The sequence below is a fragment of the Vigna angularis genome, chromosome 5 (assembly GCF_016808095.1).
Source record: "Vigna angularis cultivar LongXiaoDou No.4 chromosome 5, ASM1680809v1, whole genome shotgun sequence".
NCBI lineage: Eukaryota > Viridiplantae > Streptophyta > Magnoliopsida > Fabales > Fabaceae > Vigna > Vigna angularis.
Genome location: NC_068974.1, coordinates 38,897,507 through 38,918,128, shown reverse-complemented (window position 1 = coordinate 38,918,128; position 20,622 = coordinate 38,897,507). Strand labels below are relative to the sequence as shown.

The 20,622-nt window shown below is 34.1% G+C and overlaps 1 non-coding gene across 2 annotated transcripts; it reads left to right on the top strand.

The window, feature by feature from the left end:
- The first annotated feature begins 3,036 nt into the window (after window positions 1-3,036).
- On the top strand, window positions 3,037-6,293 carry LOC108339771 (uncharacterized). 2 transcript variants are annotated; one of them, XR_008248972.1, is made up of 4 exons: window positions 3,037-3,196; window positions 3,311-4,881; window positions 4,983-5,302; window positions 6,220-6,293. It is a non-coding gene; the product is annotated as an uncharacterized LOC108339771 (transcript). The 2 variants fall into 2 exon arrangements; XR_008248971.1 differs by lacking the exon at window positions 6,220-6,293 and having other exon boundaries at window positions 4,983-5,454.
- The last annotated feature ends 14,329 nt before the right edge of the window (window positions 6,294-20,622 follow it).

The window sequence follows — 20,622 nt, the reverse complement described above, 5'->3', positions numbered from 1 at the left end:
TTCCAGCAAACCACCCGTTAATTCCAGCAGTTCCAGCAAAACTCCGTTAATTTCGACGGTTTTCTCAAAACTCCTGAAAATTGCAGCGATTTCTCGAAAAATCGTTGATAATTACTTAACAGTGCAACTTTTTTGAGTAATTTTTCTAACCGCGGGTAACGTACTTTTGTGAGGGGTTAAAATCATTAGAAATGAAAAAAATAACCCTAGTAAAATTCTAAGTTTTTGTAGTGTATATTTTCATTTCAATATTTTGCTTATAAACGTGTGTATCACGTAAAAATATTTAATGTAATTTAATTAAAATAATTATATAAATTAATTTTTAAAATTTAAAACAAATTTTAATTTTATGTAAAATTTTAAAAAATAAATAATTAACCCTTTACATAATTATATTTATATGTAATTACACATATATAGTGCAATATATATTTATACATTTTTAGTTCTTTTTTTTAATGTATTAAATGTTTATATACAGTAACAATATAAATTTAAGGTATGAATAAATAAAACCTGTTTCTTATAAAAGTTTCTTTGAAATTTCAATTAGACGGTCACTGATTTATTTAATTTCAATATTTTAATTTTATTTCAATATTAAAATATTGTTTATTTTAATTGTATTTTTTTTTATCATTTATAACAATAAACATCTGTACTTTTTACTTATATTTCAAACAAACTCTACTTATCTATGTATTTCATATTTCTTACAATATATATTATTTATAATTATAATTTTTCTTTATTTAGAAAAGTTAATCAATAATAAAATTGTCCTTCAATTTAAATTGTTTATTTGTTATAGTTCTGATACATAGTTTGACTATCTTATTTCACAAGATATCCATTATAAATCTATAGATGTATATATTGAAGTTGGTTTAAAAAATATTTTCTATAGTCTTTTTTAGGTGATAATGTAATTAAAAATTTAGTTATTAATTTTTATAAACATATATTTATTTTATTTCAGCACGTCAGATATTCTTTGTCTTTTTGTCACACGTCTGATTCCATGTTGCATGTACCTTTTGATAAGTGCTACGAATAAGGCAAACATAATGTGACACGAAGACAACAAATGAAAATACCTTTGTCCTTTGACATCATGCAGTGTTTCCTTTTCTTCTCATTTATTGCATTAAATGATATTATTTACTCACTTCATAAAAAATTATACTAATTTTAGCATAAACCCTACCTTCATATTTTTTTAGCAAAGTCAGAAAAAACAAAACTTTATTAAAGTAATGATCTAGCTTTTTCCTTATATTCGTAACAAATGTTGAAAAAAGTTGTCTGGAATAAGTATTGTTTTGATGAAGAAATTTTCCTACCATATTATCATGTTGTAGGACCAATAGAAAAGCATTCATAACATTAGTACAATTTTTTACTATAAATTGTCAAACATTAACATTATCCTACTTCATTTTTTTCCTTTTACTTTATTTAAAGAAAAATATTTTTACTGACTTTGTCTATATACACCAAACATAATATAACATGATAATGATATTTTGACAAAAAAATTTTGATAACTTTTTAACATCATCTATGTGTCATTCTGTGATTGGTTCATGCTAGTGTTTATGATTATTATTATTGATTGTGGAGTAATTTTGGACCAATCACAAAATAACACGTAAATGATATTAAAATATTGTAAAAATAATATTGTCAAAGTATCATTATCCATATAATATACAGTGTTTTTTCTTGAAGATTAGAATGGTGGAAATATGGTAGTGCAATATCTCCAAATGTTAAATGATGAAAGAAAGTAATTGAGTTACGTGTGTGGTGTCTTTCTCAATACTTCAAATGAATCTTTTAGGGACATAACTCATTTTTATAGGTTTTTCTAATATTATGTTTTTTTATGATCCATTTTTAAGAAGTGGAGTGACCTAATAAGAATATTTTTTATTTCCAAAATTTTATCATAATAAGAAACTTTTAAATTTATATTTGCAATAGAGTTTTACAAAATTTTGGTAAGAGAAATTATGTTTCACAAAACATGTCAGATATAATCGCATAATATTATTTAAAAAATAGTGTGTGTATATATATATAAATAATACAAATTGTTTATATAATCATATAAAAAATTGTCGTTTTAAAAATTATTTTACTATTTTATCCATTTAATTTGTTTCAAAACTAATTTATGGTAAAAAATAAAAATACATTTCAACTCTATTATTTAATATCTAATAAATTATTATTTTAGTTTTAAAATTTAATTCATGATATGCGTTCCTAAAATTCATTTAAATTTCTTTTTAATTTTTAAAATAAATAGGAAATTAATTATTTTAATGTGTGTCCTTAGACACATTTTAATCATCATTAAAAAAATTCTAATGTATTTTTAATATATTTATTATTAAAAAACAACTTATATTTAAAATATTAACTCGTTTGTTCTATATTAATTTTTTCATTCTTAATTTTATTTATTTATAATTTATAATTACTGGATTAGTTAATAAATTATTAAAGAATACATTATGCTAAATTATTGATTATTTTCTATACTATTTTTTTATTTTTAATTTCATTTCTTTATGATTTCTAATTATTTGATTGGTATGAACTTAAATTTAGAAAAATACATTTTACTTTTGTTTTTAAAATAATATTACTTAAAAAAATGTATATTTATTAAAATTGCTAACTCTTTATACTATAATGTAAAAGCTTCTCTTTTGTATGATTTTATTTTTCTTAATCAAATTAAATAGTAAAAGTTAAACACAAACACACATAGTTATTCCAGAATCTCTTCCTAAAAACTACGAATGAGAGAATGCGGTAATGGCAGTAAGGTGAGCCCACACCGAGCAAAGTGAATTCTTCTTTCGTTGGTACTTAAATAAAAATAGAAAAAGGAAATAAAGCAACTTTTTACTTTGTTTACCACAAAACTGGTAACAAAAACTTTCAGAGCACCATTGCATAATTACACGATTTTTCTATTCGGTCAAAAATTACTACATTTTCATAAAATAATTCACTTTAAAAAGCCATAAAACTGGTAACATAAAACTGCATTTTCATAAACCTCACTTCTTGAACTTCTTCCGTGACTCACAACACTACACTGCAATGTCTCTTTTTTGGTTGAGCTTCTGTTTTGCTGGGATCCTTTTCTCAGCTGAACTTTTTGTTTCCCAACAAGGTGATTCTTCTTCTTCTTCTTCTTCTCTTCTCTCTTTTGTCATTCTTCTTCTTCTTCTTCTCTCTTCCCTCTTCCAGAATGTTAGTAAAAGACGAGCCTTTTCATTTCCTACAGAATCAGTAAGAGTGGAGAGTGATCCACCGCCAGATTGCAATGGATTGAAATGCAGTTTTGGAACTCAGTTTTGTACAATATGCTGCAATGGACAAGGATCTAAACAGGGTGTATGTGTCAGGAAAGGAACCTTTTTTGTTTGTCATTGTCAATGAATTTTCGTCAAAAAATAAATAAAATGCATCCTTTAAATACTAGTTTTATTACAATAACAAATCATTTATAGGAGTTTGAATAATTATATATGAAGTAGATTCAATTTTAATTATGATCTACCAATTGTTATTTTTAAGTTTCAACAGTTAATCATTAAATGACGAATCGAAAATAAAACTGACTGTTAATACTAAATAAACGAGTGAAATAATTGGTTTGACGTATCTCTAAAACATATAACAACATTTCATAAATAATTAATTTGATCCAATAAAATTAATAATAAATTCATAAATAATTAACACTATCGCACTTCCTCTCACTGATCCATACTCCAATCTATCTATTTCTTTCCCCTCTTTTTTCATCATCCCATTTAGGCTTCATTCCATGAAATACTTATACATTCATCTTCTTTACAATTGCTTAAACTTCCTCCTGCATTTCATTGATCGATACGCTTCATCTTTCCTGAATGTTGAATCACACTTTTTCAATTCATGTCTACATTTTCTGTATTCAAGAGAGACCTCTATTAGTAGTAAATATGTATTTCATTCTTTCCTTTCTCTCTCATGTTTTCCCTAATTAATAATATAGTTTTTGTACTTTTTTTCCCTTTCATGATTTTGCCTAAATAGCTTAACAAAGAGTTTCCTTCATTTTCATTTTATTACAAACCGATGGGGAAATACCCCGCTTGATGAAGCCCGGATGTGTGGAAATCTGATTAAAATTCCATTAGTTAAAAACAACTTGGTATGCTAATTAGTTTATACTAACCTTGTTACCTGCTGAATCAATACGTATTTTTTTTTAATTAGTAGAACATAGATCAGCTAATAATATAGTACTCTGTTAAAAGATATTGAAGTGCATAGAGTCCTAAGCATGGTTGATGACAACTACTTATGGTTGAGATTTGATAGCATTTTTTTCTATGAATAGTTCAGTGAGTAATTATGACGAATTAGATGGAGATAAAATTGAGATGACTATTAATAATAGACCCAGCTAGTAAACGACATTAATTCCTTCACTGATGGAAAATGATGGTTTTACAGTTGTAGTACGAACATAAAACAAATATTTTTTTCAAGTGTTAAAAGGAGTAAGTACTTACAAATGCTAATATATTTAATTATGAAATACATTTTAATTTATGGTCAATTATAGTTTTTTATTATTATACACTTCATTTAGTATTATTACTCCCCCTTTTAATTCTTGATCATTTGCTTGGAGGATCTGTGATATCATTCTTTTGTTGACTGTATTATTAAACTTGTATGCATTTTGTGGCAGTCAGGAATTGTTTGAGGCAGTAGAGCAGGAGAAGGAAGTTGAGGGTTGCCACATCAAGAAATGCTACTATTTTTCATCACCCTGCATTTAATGATTTTGAATTGCAGCACGTTAGTTACCAGTCTGAGTGCTGTTTGGTTGTCTTATATCTTAAGCACACTATAGTTCTTTCATATGTTTATATTAGTATTTTCTTTTTATCATTTTGCAGTTGCGCATGAATGTAAATGATATTGAGCTTGAAGAGCAAATTATTCAACATTTAGCTGTTGCTGCAGTAATGAGGAGAGCAGACCAACTTGGCCGTAGGGCAGGACGACAAGCTAATTCATCACCTCGTGGTCATCCACACTCATTAGTGTTATCTAATATAGCACCTGCTGAAGAGGAAAATGACCAAACGAGAATTCCTAATAAAAGTGCATCTACTCCAATAAAATCTAAGAGAAATGGAGCATTGCAACAGATGCTGCGAGTTCGAACTCAAAGCTCTTCTTCAGCTTCTGGATCTAGTATTTGCTCCAATGATAGGTCATTATGGCCATATTATTTATTTGCTCAACTCATTCTCCTATCATTGACATTATGTGCTTTAGAATTTAGGGTTAAGGCTTAACTCAACTCACAAAAGTGACTTGTACGAGAAGGATTGCTCTTAAGTTATAAGAACTACGTTGACCTCATTTCCAGTTGAGATCTCAACACACTTCCTCACATCTAACACTGAACATATAAAAATTGGAATGAGGACAAATGTGAGTGGCCAAATAACAACAATGCATTTGCTTAGGAGCAGAGCCTGTTAACAAACCTAAGATAGATTCTTATATGCTCTTAGAATTTGAACTTAGGACCTAACTTGCAGTGATGAAATAAAAAAAATGTAGAATAGACTCTGCTGTCTTAGCATTTGTGTTTAACACCTCAAAATAGGATTAAAAGACAGTGATTGTTCACACCTTATAAGGATTACATTGGTCATATCAATGATTTTATAGGAGCTCTTGGTCTGTAACAATATTCTGGATTTCAGTGTAATATATTTCTGTAAATAAAATAAAATTGTATTTATATTTTCATAATAGAGTGGAGGTGTGCACAATAAACATATGCAGGGCAGAGTAATTTTACTCAATTTAATTATTGGGTCATTATTATAAATCTCACCAATTACCAGGGGATACCTTTTGTACATAGAAGGGGCGAGTCTGCCTGGTACTAGTGGCATTAGTTCTTACGAATGTGCTCAGCAGTAATGAAACTATGGATGTCATTTTACTTTTTCCTATAAGGAATCTAAAACAAGATATAATAGTGACGTAATAATGGGGAGTGAGGGGGTAAGACATATTTTTGGGTACAAATGAAATTTTAACTCCTTTTTCAAAAACACTTTTATTAGAAATATTTCGTATATATGGTTATTAGATTTCCATTCTCTTCAGCAGCATACTTAGGTGAAAAAAAGTCACAACAATGATACTTACTTGATCCTGCCTGCTACCCAATACAACAAGCTCAAACTAAGGTGAGATAATTATATAATTTATATGGTTATTTGATAATTGTTTCAATCACTTTATTTGATTTGTTTCAATCTTATATCTATATATTTCTTTTTAAGACAGCTGAATTCATTACAATATAGAAGGATGGATTTTAAAGAACTCTGTGTAGCTGTGTTGAGTGTGCATCAACTTGAAGCTCTCGATCGTTGGGAACAACATGCTTATTGTGTCCTATGAGCTTTATGCATCAAAATCAAACATTGTTAATAAACATCTTTCTCAATCATATTTTTAATATTTTAATTTAGTATTGAACATTTTTTTTAGTTTTTATATATAAACAATTAGATATATGAATTATATTAATATATTAAGCAATGTAGTGTATTTTATATATAATATTCAGTTTTATGTGTGGTTAATCATCATAATCCCATTTTATGACAATCAAAAACTAAAATAAAAACTCGGCACACATTTCTGCCGGTTTTAACAAACTTTGGTTGGTTCCTAACCACATATTTTAAACCAAAATTTTTAAATCATTAAAATTTCAAATAGATAAATGACATAATACTCTAACACAACAATCTAGAAGAAGTGAAGTGTGAAGTGAAGTTCTTATTGGTATTTATAGAGTTGAAACCGAAATATTCTCATAGATCATATAAAGATTACTAACTATTAACTGAGATTAATTTCAACTAGCCGTATTTCACTTATTTATTTAATTTCAATATTGTTTTTAGTATTTTTTTATCATTTATAACAATACATATCGTTACTTTTTACTTAATTGGCAAAGCACTCCTCTCATAATTTCGTTGAAGAAGAAAAAGAAAGATTGGAATAATAATGCTGCACATATAATAGATGCCTTTATTAACTAATAGGATATTAACAAAATATATATTTGTTATTATGATTACGAATGTACTTGTATAAATTGCAATTACCATAATTATAAAATAAAATAAATTTATCTCATATTTTACATTAATAAAATATTTTATAATCTATAATTAGTTTATAACAGTCATTGTTGTAAATGAGCAAACTTCCTTCTCACTCAAATGACATTCAGCCTTGAAATCTTATAGTTCTCTTCTTAAATAGTATATTATGTCAGAAATGAAACACGGGTGGAATATGATAAAATAACAAACTTGTCTAGACAGTCAAAAGTAAATTTATGTAAAATCAAGAAAAGGTATTCCACACATATTTCCATTAAATGAAATTACAATAAGTTTAAGTGATAAAGTTTTTTAAATTTCAAAAAACCATAAAATAGTGTTTTTTCTTATTCTGATCTTAACTTCTCGTAACCAGGATAGTGATTAAAATTTAATGTTGGTTTTCTAGATAAATTTGTTGCTTTATCATCTTCCAGCAGCCTGTTTTGTACTGACTGAACATATATAATATGCTGGAAGAAAGCAACGATAAGATTTCAAAAGTGAGTATCATCGAGCTTGAAAAAAGCTTGCTCATTCACAATTACAACGATTATAAACTAATTATAAATTATAAAATATTTTATGAGATAGATTTATTTTATTTTATAAATATAATAATTGTAATTTATACATACAAACACATTGGTAATCATAATAACAAGTATATATTTTGTTAATATCATATCTAGTCTTATATGTGATTAATAAAAGCATCTATTATAAAAAACTCAAGTATTAATTGTATATATAATAATATAGTTCACAACATTTTTATCTAATAATTATTCTTTCCTTCACTGCAATCATTTAAACAAACATAACTTTTAAGTTTAATTCGTTAAGAGACAACTTTACATTAAGTCTAACAATATCAGTACGTGTATTTCCTTGACCTTCACTTTCCTCAAGCTTGTTTCTATTTTTTCATTCAGCACTTTTAATCTTTTATCAACTAAAAGTCAAATGCTAGAAGTATAAAAACCAAATATTTATTTTCTTTTTATCTATAAACTCAAATTTCCCTCATAACCCATGAAGCATACGATTGCTTAAAAAACTTTAAAACAAACTTTCAAATACTATTAAAAAACATGGATATCCTAGAAAAATAAAATAAATAATGATTAATTTTCAAATATATATATATATATATATATATATATATATATATATATATTTGAAAATTAATTGTAAGACCCATAAAAAATATTTACCTTAATAGTTACAATTTTATTAATAGTAGTAATAAATTTCTTTGTAAATGGAAAATATATTAAGTTTACGTAAAAATAAAATGTGGAAAGCTAAATAAGAAATTTTGGTAGCTTAAATGGTAGAAAATTGTGATAATTTCAAGAACATGGGTTCAAACTCTTTTCTACCTTTTAATATTTAAAATATTGATAGTGGATAAGCACACCACGTTTGAAGGCATTATTGAGGGATCCAATATGTCAAGTGGTGATTAAAATATTAATATAATAAAATAATATTAAAATAATAAATAATATTAAAAAATTGTTAAATAGTAAAATTTTTGGACTATAAATAACCATGAGAAGGGAGGTTATTCTGCACAAAGAGAGGAAGAATCAAGTGAGAAATCTTGAGAAATAGAAAAGAAAGAGTTAGGAAGAAATTTTTAGTTGCAAGAAGAGTAGAGGTTCTGGAGGGTTTTCGGGGAAACAAATTCTGAGCAAGAGATTAAGTCTGGAATAGAGGTAGGGGAGCTAACCTTTCTAAGCTTTTATATTATGATTTAGTATTGTTTTATTACTATTCATGTCTTGAAATTCTGTGTGAATATTGTTAATGAAGAGCATAAGTGTTTCTTGTATTGAATTGTTGTGTTAATATTATATGTTGTTGTTTTGAATCTGTAAATAAGAAATTTGTTAAAAACTAGTTGAGGAACACTTTGGCTAAGGAAAGACTTGGTACTTAAGTTGTCCATTGTGACGCACCTCTCTTTCTTGGAAGTCTACTCGACAAGTTTTTAACTTAAATCCTGTTGAACAGATTAAGTACTGTTAAACTATTATGCAAGATACTCAATTGATATAAAATATGTGATGGATTCATCTTTCTGGAAGGATAAGAAGATGTCTAACCGGTTATGCCAGATTCAACTTCTTAGTTCCCCAGAACGTTTATATTAAGGTTATAATTGTGATGGTAGGATAGAGAAATCTTAAAAACCGGAGTTGGTACATCCCTGATCATAGAGCAGCCCTGGTCAAATCCAGTAAGTTGTGACTAGTCATATGTACTGGCGTTTATGGTGAGTTTGATTCGTCAAACATTTGATTCTTCTCCAGTGACCATTTATGGATATATTTTAGTATTGTTAATTTATTTTGTGATATATTCATTTTGTATGAATTCTGTGATGATTGTATTTTATTATATTGGATTTGAATTTATGCATCTGAACATGATATGAGTATTATGAAGAGATTTTGTAATGTATAATATGAGTTGAGGAATATGAGCATGGTATGAGTCTCGTGGAGAGATTCTGTAAGGATATGGTATTTGTGGATATGTTGATGTTGAAGGTCCTGTTGTTGGAGGTATCCTGATACTCTAATAATCATCCAGTCTCAAGTAGAGAAGGATGAATTATGTGGTGAGAGAGGCAGGAGGTCCTGGTCTATGTGCCAGTTTTGGACATAATGTTGAGGACTAACCTTGTGGATGGTATGGAGTATTTTGGAAGTATATTTGTAAGAAGTAGAAGTCATCACAAGTGCATAACCTTCCGTGACTGCTCATCAACGTATTATCGGAATGCGTGTCTATTGGGTATTGTGGAATAAGTGTATATTGGGTATTCTGGAATGAGTGTCTATTGGGTATTGTGGAATGAGTGTATATTGGGTATTCTGAAATGAGTGTCTATTGGGTATTGTGGAATGAGTGTATATTGGGTATTCTCGAATGAGTGTCTATTGGGTATTGTGGAATGAGTGTATATTGGGTATTAGGAATTGTGGTATGATGGGATGAGTATCTATGGCGCGATTGTTGTATGATGGTATGAGGGTGTCTGACATAATTATTATATGATGTTTGTTGAGTGTATCAAAGTAATTATGCATGTTTTATAAATGATTTGTTGCATGTTAGCTCACCCTACTTGTTTGTGTTTGTGTATGTCCGATGATCGTATAATTCGTTATACGGGAGCAGATGAAGGAACGTCGTCTGATTCAGTGCCAATGAAGAAAGAGATAGAAGAATAAATTAGAAGAATTCGAGTTATATTTATGAGTTTGTAGTTGAAATCTGAGTTTAAAACATATATATATATATATATATATATATCAACTATGAATTATCAAATGTGAGATTATGGGATGTTACCTTAAATGCAATGCTACAATATATCAATTATGAATTATCAAGTGTGAGATTATGGGATGTTACATTAATGGTATTAGAGCGGTTCGTCCTTATGACGACCTAAGAGTTGTGGATTTATCCTACGAACTCATTATGAATCATAATGACAATAATTCTCTGTGTGAACAGAGAAATGACACGCACACAACCCAACTGTGAAACCTCTAATATGCCTAGCTTGGCAAGGGCTTTGGGGAGTGAGCTCATCTAGTTTCTAGTACGTGTATCGAATGAGCAAGTGGAAATTAATTACTTTGGCATTACGATGCGTATATGTTTGACTGTTTATTGAAATGAATTATAAATTAATTAGGTAAATGAAGTCAATCTTTTGCTATTGATTTCCACATGATATTATCTTTGGTTATTAGTCTATGTGGAATTTACATACATTATGTCTAGTATAGGGTTGATCATGATTTCATAATTCACATGATGAACGAATACTACTTGTCATTGTTTTATGGTATCAGTGTAGCGATTCATGGTTGTTTTGAGTGAACTTCAATTTTATAAACATGTTTGATACAGTCTCAACTATTACTTGTCATTGATTTGTTGAATTTATAATTTTTATGGTGTTGATACATGATAGGATTAGGAGTTATAAACGTAAGGTACTGCTGGATAGTGTACTAAATTATATTAGAATAGGTCTTAATATTATAAGTGTAGATACTAATTAAGTGAATTAATTAATAACTAGCATTGTGATAACGGTAATTTTTACCATTATCTTTGAACCAATTCTTGTACCAAATCTACCCTTTTAAAGCTTGAAACATGTTTAATCCTCCCTTTTCATCTAAGTTTGCGAATAAGTCTAGCTTAAGCGTTACATGCAAGTTTTCATCATTAATTCCTCAAATTTGTAGGCGAATTGCAAGCTGTTAGAGAAGTACTGTATTCACCAAGAATGGGAGCAAGAAAAGGATTCAAAAGCAGGATCTGATGGAGCAGGAAAGGAAGTTCACGCCTAAAAGCCCAAGAAGAAGGAAGCAGGATACAATTTCTGCGCAAGCCTCGCGCCTGGGCGCGGCCAAAAGGGCGCTTGGGCGCGACCATATGCGCGAGCTCCGCGCCCAGGCGCGACCAAGAGGGCGCCCGGGCGCGACCATCTGCGCGAGCTCCGCGCCTGGGCGCGAGAAAGAGGGCGCCCGGGCGCGACCTTCTGCGAGAGCTTCGCGCCTGGGCGCGACTGAGGAGGGGCGCCCGGGCGCGAACTCTGCTGACATGGAACCCTAGATCTATTTAAAGCATTCTGTAACTGAGGGTGGTATCTTCTTGACGGCTGGAGCTTGGAACACCATTTTCGGACCTAAGGGAGCTGGTTTTGGGCAGTGGAAACTCTCCATCCTTCCTCCTTGGATCCCCATTCTTCCATTTTTCTCCATTGTAAGCTCAAGTTCTCCATGACTATGGAGAACTAATTTCATTTTGTTGGGGAATGATGTAGTTACGAAACTTTCATGTAAATGCACTTGAGTTTAATGAATTTAAGCTTCCTTCAATTGATTGTAAGTGTTTAATTTCCTTCTCTTAAAGCTTGTTGTGACTTGATCAACCATAACATGAATCTAAGATTTGCTAGATATTGGAAAGTATTGTGTGGATCTTGAACTGGAATTAACACCTAAGGGAGATTGTATCTAGGAATGGAGCTTGATGCTTTAGTTGTCTTAAACCTCTAATCGTAATGCAGATGAACTTTCTAGGTTACCAAGGAATTGGGACTCAAAGAAGTGAGTTTAGGCTTTTTCTACCAAGGAATTGGGTCTAAGTATAATAGGAAGGTTGACAAACGCAATTAATTGATGAAGTAGTGATGTGCATTTGCATGATAGCGTAGTAATTACAATCATTCTCCAACATCTCATCCATATTGTGTCATTATCCATTAACCATTTTCCAATCTTTTAGCCTCTAAGACGTTCATTTTATCACTTATATTTGAATTGGAATTTTATTACACTTGAATCATACCAAAATGATGTATTCTTAGTCTAAGTTAGTTAACTTATTATACGGTTTTAAGGTATTACACGAGTCTCTTGGGAAACGATATCCGGTCTTACCGGTTTTATTACTTTGAACGATTTGGTACACTTGCCAGAAAGTTAACAAGTTTTTGGCGCCGTTGTCGGGGACTCGGTGTTAGTACTTTACTGTTGTGTAATTCTTAACCAACTTAGGCTTTATTCTTTTTATTATTCTTTTTACTGTGAATAAATTTGTTTTAGTGATCTTAAAGTTAATCTTGTGCTCTAGTATTGTTGTTTCTAGTGAATGCAGAGAAAAATTCGTACTAGAAGCACACCATCACTTGAACCTCTTCTATTGGATCCTGAAGTTGAAAAGACAGCAAGAAGAAACAATAGCCAAAGAAGGAGAGAAAACAGAACTTCGAGAAACATTTCTCCCGCACCTGTAATCTCTGAGCAACCAAACTCTTCCACAGCTAATCAGGAAATGGGGGATATGGGTGATGATATGAATGGCAATGGTGATAGACAAGCAAGGCGCACCTTGGAAGACTACTCTACTTTTGCAGGACCGCTCCACTTTAATAGTATTGCTCGACCACGGGTAAATGCTGTGAACATGGAAATGAAGCCTGCTCTCATCCATCTGGTGCAGAGTAATCAATTCAATGGCCTATCACACGAGAATCCTTATAATCATTTGGCAACTTTCTTGGAAATTTGCAACACTGTAAAGATCCATCAAGTGCCAGATGAGGCAATAAGGCTCAGTTTATTTCCATTTTCCTTGGGAGGTAATGCGAAGATGTGGCTGAATTCTTTCCCTGAAAATAGCTTCACTACGTGGGAGGATGTTGTGGCAAAATTCCTCAACAAATTCTTTCCACAGTCCAAGGTTAACAAAGGGAAACAGGAGATTTCATCTTTTCAGCAGGATGTCAATGAGACTCTGAGTCAAGCCTGGGACAGATTCAAAGGGCTACTGAGAAAGACACCCACTCATGGGTTTGATGAACCTACCGTTCTCAACATGTTTTTGGGAGGATTGAGATCCCAAACCAAATTGATGTTGGATGCCTCAGCTGGAGGAAATATCCGTTGGAAGACACCAGAAGAAGCTCATGAGCTAATAGAAAACATGGCTGCAAATGACAGTGAATTGCAGAATGAAAGGGCTCAGCAAAAAGGCGTGTTTCAACTACAATCTCAGGATGCTCTATTAGCCCAAAACAAGATAATGACCCAACAGCTTGAAGCGCTCATGAACAAACTCTCTCAGTTGCCAAAAGAACTCCAGAATGTTTCACAAGCCCAACATCAAGGGTGTGAATTGTGTGGTGGAGAACATGCTAATGGTCATTGTGCTATGCAGGTCAATACCCAAGAAGACGTGAACTATATGGGTAATCAAAACCATAACAATCAATATAATCAAGGATGGAGACCGCACCCAAGCATGGGCCAAGGACAAGCTGGACCTTCAAACAGACCACCTCAACAACAATACCAACCACACCCCTCTCTATCAGATAGGACCTCTAAGTTGGAGGACACTCTTCAACAATTCATGCAAGTATCCATCTCCAACCACAAAAGCACGGAAGCATCCATAAGGAATTTGGAGATACAAGTTGGTCAACTGGCCAAGAAGCTAGAAGAAAAACCTGATAAGAGTTTTGGAGCTAATACTGAAACTAACCCAAAGGAGGAGTGCAAGGCAATCACTACAAGAAGTGGTAAGTTGTTAGTGAGTGGAGAGAAAAAGAACTCAGAAGAGAGTGATGAAAGAAAAGATGAAAATGAGACGAAGAGTGAGAATAGAAAAGAAGAAGAGAATGAGAGAAAAGAAAATGAGAATAGTGTTAGTGGAGAGAAAGAAAAAGAAGAAGAGGATGAGAGAAGAAAAAGAAAAGAAAAAGAAGTTGAGAGGCCCCTTCCCTATCCACAAATATACACAAGAAAGGATAAAGAAAAGCAGTTTGGACGGTTCATGGATATCTTCAAGCAATTGGAGATAAAAATACCATTCTCAGAAGCACTACAACAAATGCCGGCCTATGCAAAATTCATGAAGGAACTCCTCACTAAGAAGAGGAAATACATTGAGGAAGAGACCATTGAAGTTCAAGGTAACTGCAGTGCCATTATCCAGAAGCTCCTCCCTCCCAAATTCAAGGATCCTGGTAGCTTCACCATTCCCTGCACTATAGGTAAGCTAGCTATTGGAAAAGCATTGATCGATTTGGGTGCAAGCATCAATTTGATGCCTTTCTCTTTATTTGAGAAAATTGGAGAGCTTGAACTCAAACCTACGCGGATGAGTCTACAATTGGCAGACAGATCCATCAAGTATCCACTTGGTGTAGTGGAGGATGTTCTTGTACGAGTAGATAAATTTGTGTTTCCAGTGGATTTCGTTATCATGGAAATGGAGGCGGATGTGGAGGTACCACTCATCCTTGGAAGGCCATTCATGAAGACGGCAAGAGTACTCATCGATGTTGATGATGGTAAGCTCAAGGTGAGGGTGGAAGATGAAGAGGTGAATTTCAATGTTTTTGAAGCAATGTCTCACCCCAGTGATGAGGGAGCTTGCTTTCAAGTTGATGTGCTTGACGAAGCTTGCGTAACGGTAGAAAGGGAGATACATGTGTCGTCCCCGCTGATAAAAACACTCATAGATGCACGTGAATCTCTCAATGAAGAAGAAGAGAAAATGATTGAAGAACGTTTAACAGATTTGGATGTGCTGAAGGAGATCCCATCTAATGAAGTACAGATCGAAGATATAAAGACTGATGTCATGATGGAAGAGAAGAGGCTTGAACTAAAAATTTTACCCTCTCACTTAAAGTATGTTTTTCTAGATGAGGGTAACAACAAGCCTGTGATTATCAGCAGCTCCTTATCATCTGCTGAAGAGAAAAAGTTGATCGAAGTGTTGAAAAGAAACAAAGGAGCTGTAGGATGGTCTATCTCTGATTTAAAGGGGATAAGTCCAACCTATTGCATGCACCGTATTTTCATGGAAGATGATTTTAAACCAGCAACTCAACCTCAAAGAAGGCTAAATCCAGTCATGAAAGAGGAGGTGAGAAAAGAGGTTCTCAAGCTTCTTGAGGCAGGGATCATTTATCCTATCTCTGATAGCACATGGGTAAGTCCTGTGCAAGTGGTCCCGAAGAAGGGCGGCATGACAGTTATATGTAATGAGAAAAATGAGCTTATACCTACACGAACTGTCACTGGTTGGAGAATGTGCATTGACTACCGGAAGTTGAATAAGGCCACAAGAAAAGACCATTTTCCACTCCCCTTTATGGATCAAATGCTGGAGAGATTAGCAGGGCAAGCTTTCTACTGCTTTTTGGACGGTTATTCTGGCTATAATCAAATAGCTGTAGATCCAAAAGATCAAGAAAAGACCGCATTCACGTGCCCCTTCGGTATATTCGCTTATAGAAAGATGCCTTTTGGGCTTTGCAATGCCCCTGCCACCTTTCAAAGATGCATGCAAGCTATATTCTCCGATCTTGTGGAGAAATGTATAGAAGTCTTCATGGACGACTTCTCAGTGTTTGGAAGCTCATTTGACCTATGTCTGGCAAATTTAGAAACGGTGTTAAAGAGATGCATCCAAACCAACCTCATTCTTAACTGGGAGAAATGTCACTTCATGGTAACAGAAGGGATTGTTTTGGGGCATAAAATTTCTTCCAAAGGAATTGAAGTGGACATAGCTAAAGTGGAAGTCATTGAAAAGCTTCCACCACCAACAAATGTGAAAGGAATTCGAAGCTTTCTTGGACATGCTGGCTTTTATAGAAGATTCATTCAAGATTTCTCCAAGATTGCTAAGCCTTTAAGCAATCTCCTTGTAAAAGATACACCATTTGAACTGAATGAGGAATGCTTGAAGGCATTTGAAGCATTGAAATCCAAGCTAATTTCTGCTCCGGTGATCATATCTCCTGATTGGAACAAAGATTTTGAATTAATGTGTGATGCTAGTGATTATGCTATTGGTGCAGTGCTTGGACAGAGAAGAGAGAAAGTGTTCCACACAATCTACTATGCAAGCAAGGTCTTGAATGGAGCTCAACTAAAGTATGCAACCACGGAAAAGGAGTTTCTTGCCATAGTGTATGCATTAGAGAAATTCAGACCCTATCTCATAGGTTCAAAGGTGATTATCTACACTGACCATGCTGCTATCAAGTATTTGCTTACCAAGCCTGATTCCAAACCAAGATTGATAAGATGGGTTCTTATGTTACAAGAATTTGATTTGGAGATCAGAGATAAGAAAGGAAGTGAAAATGTCATTGCTGATCATCTCTCAAGACTTGTCAATAATGAAGTTACAACTAAAGAAAGAGAAATCCGTGAAGAGTTTTATGATGAGAACTTGATGATGGTCCAACAAAGGCCCTGGTTTGCTGACATAGCTAATTTCAAAGCTGCGGGAATCCTTCCAGATGATCTTTCATGGCAACAAAAGAAGAAATTCTTAAATGATGCTAAGCAGTTTGTTTGGGATGACCCCTATTTATTCAAACTAGGAGCTGACAATCTCTTGAGGCGGTGTGTTACTGAAGAAGAATCAGCAGGAATCTTGTGGCATTGCCATAATTCACCCTATGGAGGACACTTCAATGGTGAAAGAACAGCTGCCAAAGTCCTCCAATCTGGATTTTACTGGCCTACTATATTCAAGGATGCTTATGCCCAAGCCAAGCGTTGTGATAAATGTCAAAGAGTGGGCACTATCTCAAGAAGGCATGAAATGCCACTACAAAGCATCCTGGAAGTTGAGGTTTTTGATTGCTGGGGTATTGACTTTGTCGGTCCCCTACCTTCATCTTATACTAATGAGTATATTCTGGTTGCAGTAGATTATGTTAGCAAATGGGTGGAAGCAGTAGCATGCCAAAAGAATGATGCAACCACTGTGATTAAATTCTTGAGGAAAAACATATTTTCAAGATTTGGGGTACCAAGAATTCTTATCAGCGACGGAGGATCACATTTCTGCAACTATCAGCTTGAAAAGGTACTAAAAAACTATGAGGTGAAACATAAAGTTGCTTCCCCATATCATCCTCAAACCAATGGGCAAGCGGAAGTATCAAACAGAGAAATCAAGAGGATTCTAGAGAAAACTGTTTCTTCTTCCAGGAAAGATTGGTCATTAAAACTGGATGATGCTCTGTGGGCCTACAGGACTGCAATGAAAACACCTGTTGGGATGACTCCCTTTCAACTAGTCTATGGCAAATCTTGTCATTTACCGGTGGAGATGGAGCACAAAGCTTATTGGGCCCTGAAGTTCTTGAACTTTGATTCTACCTTATCTGCAGAAAAGAGGAAGTTACAATTACAGGAGTTGGAGGAAATGAGATTGACAGCTTATGATAACTCCAAGAATTACAAAGAGAAGGTTAAGTTGTATCATGACAAAAAGCTCTTAAAGAGAGAGTTTCAACCTGGCCAACAAGTTTTACTCTTCAATTCCAGATTCAAGATTCTGCAAGGCAAATTGAAATCAAAGTGGTCTGGACCGTTCATCATAAAGGAGGTAAAGCCCCATGGGGCTATTGAGTTGGTTAACCCTGCAGCAGATGATCCAAACAAAAGTTGGGTGGTAAATGGACAGAGGCTGAAACAGTACCTAGGCGGTGAGATTCAGCGTCTCACAACAATCATTCACCTCTCAGATCCATGAGCATCAGTATGTCAAGCTAATGACGTTAAACAAGCGCTTACTGGGAGGCAACCCAACTTTCTAACCTTCTTTCAGTGATTTTTTGTTATTTGTGTGTTGTTGATTGTTTGTTTGTGTTTTAGCACTTGTTAAAATTTTGTCTGTGAGGAAGTTGTTACTGTTTTGTGTAGCTTGAGTTGTGAATGGTGTGATTGTGTTGTGTCTTGATTTTTAATTGCTTGTTTTGGAGAATGTTGAAAATTTGTGAAATTGAACACCTTCAAATTGATTCTTCAAGTGAATTTCCCTTATTGAAGATTTAAGCAAACGTGTTTGATAAAAAGAAGGTGTTCTGGGGTGTTTTGAGAGCTAGAGAATGCAAAAATCAGAAAATGGTACTGTAAGTTGAGCCATTCTGCAGTCTGCTGAAATTCTGCAGAATTCACGCCCAAGCCCCCCTGACCAGGCGCGCCCAGGCGCGAGACATCAGCGTGCTGGTCGCGCCCGGGCGCGAGAAAAGGGGCGCCCGGGCGCGACATGTGCAGGCCCAATTTTTTCTGATTTTAAGTGCACAGGTCTGATGTCCCTCATTTTCAAACCCTAATTTCCAGCCCTCTCTCTCTCTCTCTCGTGCCTACTCTCTCCAAAACCCCAAAACCACCATACCCTTCCATCTAAGCCACACAAACTACCACCAATCAACAACATTCCCACTCACCATTGTGAACTCTCTCACTTAGTAAACCTATTCCCAACTCAACCCACCCACTCAACTTTATCACTTCCATTGTGAACTCTCACACCCACTCATTCTCATCACCAAAAATCCGTTTTCTTTGGGTAATCACGTTCAAGCTCTCAACCCTCTCAAGATCCCCAAATTCAAGTTCAAATTCAATTCTCCAAATCAAGTAGGTTTTGCTTTCGTATGCTTCTTTTGAAATTCCTTTGCTTTCATGTGTTGATTGTTGTTTGAATTAGACTAGGATTGTACAATTGAACTGCTTGAATGCTTGATTGATGATTGAAAAACTGGAAAAAAACCCAATGCCATTGAGTTCTGCACTCTGCAGAAACTCGCGCCCAGGCGCCCCTTGCAGGGTCGCGCCCAAGCGCGAGTAGCTCGGCCATGAATGTGGCCCATGCTCTGATCTTCAAATGTTTTTCCATTTTCTCTGTTTCATCTGTGTTTTGTCTGTTTTGAATTTGTCTTTGTTGTTCAATTGAATTGCTTGTATGTTGGTTTGCTGTCTAAAAGTTCCAAAACTCACAAAAATAGGTAGAGAAGAAGAAACCATTCTGCAGATTTTTTTTCTGCAGAAGTCGCGCCCAGGCGCCCCTAGCAGGTCGCGCCCGGGCGCGACTGGTTCGGCCAGCATTTGGCCCTGGGTATGCTTTTCATACATTTTGTGTATTTTTGTCTTTTGATTTCCTTGTAATTGTTTGTGATTGAGTGTCCTAATTGTTTGTGTTTGCTCGTGAGCCTTGAATGCACAAACGTTACATATCACTTTGATTTTTCTGTGTCTCCTCCTCACATTCACAATCCTTGCATGTTTGTGCAGAAATGGCCTCTGTTTCAGGAACAAAAAGAATCAAAACCACAGCAACAAAGAGGCAGAAGCAAAAGAAGCATTCCAAACCTCAAACCTTCCTCTCTCAGAGACACAAGAAAAATTTTGAGGAGTCTCAAAACAGACGGCTCCTTATGGAAAGAGTAGTAGAACAGCTACCTCGAGAGGAACCACAATTTGCCCAAGAGGTGTGGCGTCGACATTGGAGCAATCTTATCTCATTCCCTGAACTGGCTAATATTGATGTAGTCCGGGAATTCTATGCCAATGCTCGCAGCTATTTAGACGAACCACAACCGTTCACAAGTTATGTGCGAGGGAGGCCTGTAGCTTTTGATGCAAATACCATCAACTCTTTCTTGAACACTCAGTGGCCAGGGGGAAATTCAACATGTCATTACTCAGACGCAAACAGATCAAATTTTGCAGGGATAGACTATGAGGAGGTTGAGAGGACCTTGTGCCTCCCCAGAGGACACTTTCATAGAAACAGACAGGGACAACCATTGCATATCAAGCGTTCCTTTCTTACACCTCTCTCCAAATATTGGATGGCATTCATTCATGCCAACATATCTCCGTGCTCCCATATGTCTGACCTCAATGTAAGTAGAGCACTCCTCCTTTTCCTTATATTGCAGGGTAAGCCAATCAATGTGGGAAACATTATTGCACACGAGATCAATGACTGTGCCAATACTGCCCTGAGCAACACTCCA